General features: G+C 42.6%; 1 long non-coding RNA gene across 1 annotated transcript in view; it reads right to left on the reverse strand.

The window, feature by feature from the left end:
- The window catches only part of LOC132324725 (uncharacterized), a 43,159-nt gene extending 35,625 nt beyond the window's left edge, over positions 1-7,534 (reverse strand). Inside the window, exon 1 of the long non-coding RNA XR_009485716.1 lies at positions 7,346-7,534. This is a non-coding gene — a long non-coding RNA (uncharacterized LOC132324725). The remainder of the gene's footprint in view (positions 1-7,345) is intronic.
- Between the last annotated feature and the right edge of the window lie 204 nt (positions 7,535-7,738).

Here is a 7,738-nt window from a genome sequence, read left to right on the forward strand (position 1 = left end):
TATTTAGCCTCATTGACTAGAGAAAGGGCTTAGGTGACTAAATGCTTTTCTGAAAACAGGCAAGATGAATCTGTTACTGGAACCTCAGCCTCAGGGAAAAGAAAAGAAAAAAAAAGAAAGAAAAAATTACCGTCAATAAGAACACGGGTGTCTTTTCCTTTAAAAGCCCTACTCTGTGGATCCCATGGGAGCACACACCCACTGGGCATTCTGCAACTGCCCTGGCTCCCAGTAGTTCTGGTGCAGGTCTTGGCATTGATCTTTGACCTTTTGGAGCCCTCTTTGTGTTAGGTAACACAGCTCGCTCGCTTTCCCCAAAACGCACGGGAGAGTAAAGCAGGAAAGTGAAAGCAATAGCAACATTCCAGCATGCAGGGAAAGAGTTAAAGATACAAGGAGCAGGAAAGCTGTCTTTCTTTAGGAGCTCCTACCATTTCAGTCACTTATTAGAAAAGGATTTATATTTCTGAAGTAAGGATCTGTACTTCCTGCCTCTGCTGAAGCCTTGTGTTTCTGTGCCAGACTGTGATGAAAAGGGCCCTCCCTTGCCCATCCCCAGCCGACGCTGACGTCACCCTGTTATTCTTTTTCACCTTGCACACATGTTGAGGCTTCTCTGTGGAAGTCTTGCTGAGACACACATCTCTTTGTCTCTTGTTCCTCTCTGCTCGGAAGGCTTTTTTTTTTAATCCCAGATTTATTTTGCACACAGCTCAAAAGCAGGAATGTTTCTGGGATTTCTGAGAAGGAGGATCCATACATGTAAATAATGCTGTTCACTAATGGCATCCCACCATCCATTAAAGCCAGAAGTCAGTCTTTGAAAAGGATGTTGTACAGAGCTCTAACTAGGAGGCCTTGCTCATCTCTTTTTTGAAAACCCAGACATTGTACCTAACTACAACTGATCCAAGCAGGAAGGTCAGGAGGAGGGGCCCCTTTTGCACCAGAGCAGGGTTTGGCAGGGGGCTGTGGAACTGGTCACAGGGTGATTCAGCTGCAAGAGACCCCTCTCCTTCCTGCATTTCTAGAGAGATGCTGCAAAGGCTCAGTGTCTCACAGCACTTCTCCCTATTGGAAGGGAGAGAGGCAGAGGCCATCCTTGGGGCTGCATTTAAAGACATGGCTAGGGATTGTCTTGATTTTTTCTTACCTGCTGGTGTGCATTCTTGGCTGATCTGTGCATGTCAAGCACACATGGCTGCAAAGGAACTCCTGCAGCCACTTCCCTTTGCCTGGCCAGGCCACTTCCATGCACCCCACTCTGTTCTCCCAGTAAAGAGAGAGTGTGTCACAAATGGGCATCACCTTCATTTGCCAGAGGAGGCAGCCTGAACACTGCACAGCAAAGACACAGTGAGCACTGCAGACCACTCCCAAGATCACTTCAGATATGATGGAGGTGTAGCCACAGGCTTTCCTTGTGGGAAGGAGAGAAAATTGGATAGCTGTATGTTGTGTGTCTCTGAGGTTTTTAGAATGAGGAGAATAAAGTGAAACAAGATTAAGAGGTGCATTAGGCTATCTCTGACAGCTTTTTTCTATTTATTAGGAAGATTCTCCCACTGAGCTTCTGGGAGGTTCTGAGCCCCTGAGGACCCCATGAAGAAGCCAAAATTTGTAGCCACAAATGGCACAGTTTTTCTGTGCAAGACAACTATCAGGGAAAGTATCAGTGCAGCCTGTTGCTACTGATACTGTAAGCAGAAGACAGAAACAGTGGATCTTTTGTTTATCAGCCCTCTACAGTGTACAGCCCCTTTGTGAATATTAAGCCACCTTTTTGCAACTCTCATATGGTGCAATGCAACATTTTCAAGTCAGCTCAGCTAAACTGAACCTGCAATCAATTGATATCAGTGGGGTAAAACAGTCCTGGTAAGAAAAATGTCTGCACAAGGAAATTCTGAGATGCACGGTGCAAGAATAAGCTGAACCAGGGAGGACACGTTCTTTCTAATACATGCAAGTTACTTTTGGCTGGTCTTCACATCTCAGATTTACTGCTCATACTATGGGAATCATTGTATTGCCTTATCACGGGCTCATATGAAGCTGTGCTTACTCATGCTTGCAAAGCATTTAAAGATTAGAGAGAGCAGCGTCTGTAAAACCATAAAGAATACTTTGTTATCGTTATTATTTCACCAGAGCAATAGGGAAATACTCTTTAAAAATGCTTCAGTTCGTTAGTTCATGACTATCTTTTAGCTGCTAAAAGCAAAAACAAGCAAGCTGCAGGGTAGCAGGTTCAGACTTCATTCATCTCAATATAGGCCTACTTGTTTGCCTCTAGCTCAGTTGGTGATTACTTTTTACACTGTTTTTAACAAAAAGGTAAGAAGTAGAGGTGAAGGTAAGAAGCAGATGTAAAGTAAAAGCAAATGAGTCTGGGTCTTATCCTGCAACATCTGTGTCCTAAAATGTTACCCTCTAGCCCACATCCCAAGTTGCTATCCTTCTCCCTGCACAAGCTTCTGGGGTCTCATTAATGCACCAGGCAAGTCTACACAGCAAAGGGCTGTAAGAGATCCTGGGGCAGCTTGGAGGAAACTGGCTTGTCCACGGGGCACATTGCAATGCCGTGCACGGATGCTACTCAGGTCCCAGAGGCAGTATAGCCTGTCTGTATAGCAAAGCACCCACACTAATTAGCCCTGCCCCTGAGGATGCTGCAGGAACGGAGCTAATTAGGTATGCTGAGAGGCACCTCTGTTAATTAGCCCAGGGAGAACAGAACAACACTAACAGAGCTTCCGATCATGGCATTAGCTCAGGGATCTCTATAGTGTACTTGGCTGTGTAGCATAGCTGAGCCCACAGCTCTCTTGAGCACCATCTGAAGAATCTAAATACCTTCTTTCAATCCAGTCTCACCATCTGACCCTGCTTTTGCAAGAATTCATAGCTGTGTTTTTCTCTTGATGGTAGGAAAATTAAGTAAATAGATTCAAAAGAATGAAGAAAAAAAGCCAGTGAAAACCACACTACAATAATCTAGTGTTATTAAATTCAGCTACAGGTAGTGACATGCCTGTAGGGAAGCACTGCATATTCCTAACACATCTTGATAAAAGGCATACTTTGGCTAGTGGTGCATGTTTTGCAAGCAGTGTATCTCTAAAGGTACTGTTAACTCAAGCCAACTCAGTCACAGACTATGATAAATTGAGTTGTAGCCATGCAAGATTTTCCATTACTAGTTCAGGGCTGAATGAAATCATTGAGGCACAGGTACACACCTAGGAAGGACGAGGAGTTTTGTGCCCTTTCCTTCTCCCCTGGTGCACCATGAGTTAGGAGGACAGGGCTGTTGTGGCTGGTTGTCCTGCCTGCAGCAGAGCCCAGCTCAGCAAGGGTCACAGTCCATACTATGCGCAGCGCACACGAGGCTGGTGCCAGCACCAAGAACTGCACACAGCTGTGCCTCCAGCGCCCAGGGTTGCTATACAACAGCACAGGGGTAAACAGTGCCCTGTCTCCACTGCAGCCAGCACAGATAGGAGGATGGTGATGTGACTATTGTTAAGGGAATGCTTCCAAATGCCTTTCCAACCACCATCTCATAGGCACGCCTAGGAACGCTGAGTTTATGCCTTTCAGAGAGAAAGCGTGCGTGCTTTGTGCCATTCCAGGAGGGGGGCTTATGGTTCTTATTCTTGAAAAATGGAGCACAGTGAATTCCAATTACCTTCCAGGCATGTGCATAAAGGCACCCATTTCTTTCCCATATGTTTCAGAAGAATGTTTTTGCACATGGGTAACTTCTGAATAGGACATAAGCCCTTAAGTCCCAGTTTGAGTTCTTGATCAAAATGTAAAAATGCATGGTGAAATTTTAAATCAGCTTCAAAACTTAATAATGTGAAGCTGCAGGTACCATTGAGAAAGTCAAAACTTTTAAGTGGATATTAGGAAAACAGGTTGCTTCTCTGGTTGCCACCAGAGCAGGCAGAGGATCCTTCTGGAATTCGTGTGGTTGCAGTAGAGAGAATACTTAGGTTTCTTCTAAAGACTGCTACCTTTTAGGTACATAAAAGCAAAAAAAAATATGGCTCTTATCTTTCAGGCTCCCAATAATTTGCTATTATGATATGAAGGTGGGGGAGGTGTATGTAATATATCTGAAAATCAGAGTTCAGTATTTAATCTTTACTTCTTATCCTTTAGAAAAAAATTCTGAAAAGTATGGTTTATGTAGCTTTATGATAATTGTCAAAATAACATAGTGTTCTACAGCATTTACTAATGCAAACTGGGTTATCTCACGTAACCTTGACTTTAGAACAGGGGTTCTGGATGTATACCAGACACACAAAATGGTCATTACCTTGATATGATATGAGAAACGTGTTGAAGTGAATAACTTATATAGTAGTAATAGTGGTTCTGTCTATGAACAATTTATCTTGGTTTTGAATGGCAAAAAAGATACTTTAACTTGCCTTGTCTCTGGGCAACTTTAGAGCGACCTAGACACTTCTCAGTTTCAGAGTTCAAAATTGGCCCCTCCTTTTTTACTTGGCCCATGCTTAGACCAAAGCTGTAATGCATCACAGTGTCTCACAGAGACCTAAAAAATAGAACAGACTGAAATCCTAGGCAGGAGCATCCCATAACTCTATAAAAGTCAATGCTGTGTCCCAAAATAATGAAAATATCCCAACTTTGTTTCCAGCTGTATAAATAACTCAGATTTTCAGCTTTACTGCCAGAACTTGGCTGATACCCTTCACTTTGTTCAGTTTTACATCTACCAACAACCATTTTCTCCACTTCTATCTATTCAAAACAAAACCTGAAGCGCAAAGGTTATCAACTCCCAAAACCTCTTGTGCATAGACAGACTCACAAGGTCTCTGTCAATGAACAACAGCTAATCATTCATTCTCATTATACTGGCACATAAATCTTCTGAGTGACCAGGGAAACCAGAAGCCTGCTCCCCTCATAACATTCCTTGCGTGCCTGCTGTAGGCGTTGTGTCTATACATTGCCCACGATTCCCAGAAACACAGAGTCAAGAATAATTCAAGAGACCTAAGAAGGACTAGGAGGGAAAGATAACCTGCACGTAAACATTGCCAAGAAGCCCTCAAAACTAATTGCTTGAGGTGGTTATGAAAATAAAGAAAAAAGCCTGTGATGCTTATCAGTCTTATTTCTCAAAGGCTGACTGGCCTTAGTATAGTTTTACACCTCACCAAAAAAAAAAAAAAAGGAATTAGATTAATACTAGAGCTTATCAGTTTATTCAGCTTGAGAGCCCTTAAAGATCTGCTAATGAAGGTGCTACATGGATAACTGTTCCACGTTTTGAGGTACCCTGTGCTGACCTCTTCCAATCATCCACAGAAACTAGAGGTCCAGCTGGCAACAAGCTGACATTCACAGAGCTACAAAGTCATCTGTGAGACAGAAAAGTCGATCAAGTAGCCAGAAGTGTGTCCGGGGTGTAAACATGGCATTCCGCAAAAACAGCGTGGTCCAGATCTGCCTGACGTGTCCATATAGGCATGGCCACTGCCTTTTGTGCAAAAGGCATGAGTGCCATTTCATCTGAAAAAGCATAAACATCTATCTGCCCTCCAAACTCCTAGAATTATAAATAGTTTGAGTGACAAATACTTCTGTCACAGCGTTCGGGATACCTTCAAAAGATATTCCCAGCACTATATATGACTAACCAAAGCCTGGCAGAGTTCACCCTTATAAATATATCCTGGATAAGCCTGTTGATTTGAACAAGCATTTGTGTGTCTGTGTCTAAAGGAAGAAGAGAAGAAGCAGGAAAGTTGGTCATGTCAGTCACTTGTGTAAATTTTTCAAGCTGACTGGTAGAGTTTATTATCTAGGCTTTGACAGTAATAAGAGCATTGAATTCCTAAATGTTGTGTATTATGTTGCACAACAGGTTTTATCACAGAAAAACTGAGTAGTCTTGATGAATGAAGTTTCACATAGGTTACTGTTGAAAAAAAAATTAGACATTATTTGCATAGATTGCATTAAGTTGATTGTTTCCCACCCCTCCCAAGTACCTCATACCTTGGAAATAGATTATAGTCAGAGAGTTATTAAAATAATTTTTTTTTAAAGTCCTGAAGTAAATTTCAAACCACAAGACAAAGCAAAGAGTACTCTAGTCTATTTTCAGACCTCCTCAAAGTTATTCATATTCTAGTTGTCAAACAATCATACGACTCCCAGACATCTTTTTTTTTCCCTGAAATCCTGTTATGGAGTCTTCCACAGACACATTAAATTATTTCCTCTTCAATATGTTAAGAAAGAAGCAAGAAACAACCATCCTTAAGTCACATGTGTTTCTCTTTAAGAAAAACGGTCTCCACAGTTCAACAAGGCAAATAGTTCTCTGTAAATGAAGTCATGCTGAGATTTTTAAAGCACCTAGGATTAGGAAAGCAGTATTGGTAGCAATGTCATTGTCACACAAGCTAGAAATACTCCTTCTCACCCTGTTTTTTTGATTCCAGCCTTCCTGGGACAGTGTTTCAACCTGTACAAACCAGATTCTTTGCTAAATTTACGGCTGTGTTGAGAAACACGTCACTACAGAGAAGCACAAGGAAAGCTGTGTGAAATACTAAGGGTTTAAATGTCCTTTCAAAAATATTTGTTGCCATCCTGACCCAACTGGAAGAAAAAGGGAGACGAAACATTTGCAATAGCAGCTTGCCTCAGTTGGTAGAACCTGAATATGGGATTTTGCCTGGTTTATTTTAAGTCTGAGCAGCTAGCAGCTGGAGTATGTCCCACATGCTAACACTTGGAATTCCCCAGGGAGAAGGTTTGTTTCAAATGTACACGCCAGCCCTCCAAAGCTGGTTGTCTTTGTGCTTTATTAAGTTTACGTCCTCCATCCTTGCCTCAAGTCTCGATGGTAATGCACCTCTTCTGAGCAAGTGAACGTTCTTGCCAGCTTCACATGGACTGGTTTTGATTTAAATGCAATCTATGAACAATATCTACTTGCACACGCATACACACCCCGGGCAGATACTGAACAGACGCTGCCTTGCAGACTTACACAGCAGCTGTGACAACAACTGATGTCACCTCCTTTGCAGAAATTTCCACAAGCGTCTTCCAAAGGCCAAGTTAAATGAGATAGAGCTTATCGGTTTCTTTAAAGTGCTCTGGATGAGACCAGTCCATGTGACCCCCTTCCTGGCCGCGGGGGTGTGGTGTGTCACAGTTCCCCTATCAGCTGGCACATGGCAGTAGGAGATATGAGACAGCAGAAAAGCAGGAGTAACAACATCGCCCAGCCTGCCCAAGACAGAGCGAATACGCTGAGTAACTTCAGAGGGTGCTCACTTACTCTCTGCAAACAGGTGGAGGCTGCTCAGCCCTGACTTCTGCTTGCACATCCCACTCGGCACAGATGGGTGCTAATGGTGCCAGCTATGCTCTGGAAAGGCTACGGTTCGTTAGCGTCGTATTAACGCCTCTAGCAGTGAGTTGCAATATTCTTTTCTTTTTCTTCACAAACTTTCCCCTTCTTTTGGATATTCTGTGAATAAAAAAGAAATTACTAGTAAAAATGATTTTCCAAAAGCAATTGCTTGAGATAAATTCCCTGCCTCAGTTTTTGCAATACAAAGATTAGAGAATTTCAGAAGATATCCTCCTCGGCTTCACTGCTCAAACTTCTGAATGCTTCAAGTTTCCTTCACTGCCTTAATTGTTATTAAATGATCAGTTGGAAAGGGTT

This window comes from Haemorhous mexicanus, chromosome 3 (assembly GCF_027477595.1).
Source record: "Haemorhous mexicanus isolate bHaeMex1 chromosome 3, bHaeMex1.pri, whole genome shotgun sequence".
Lineage (NCBI taxonomy): Eukaryota > Metazoa > Chordata > Aves > Passeriformes > Fringillidae > Haemorhous > Haemorhous mexicanus.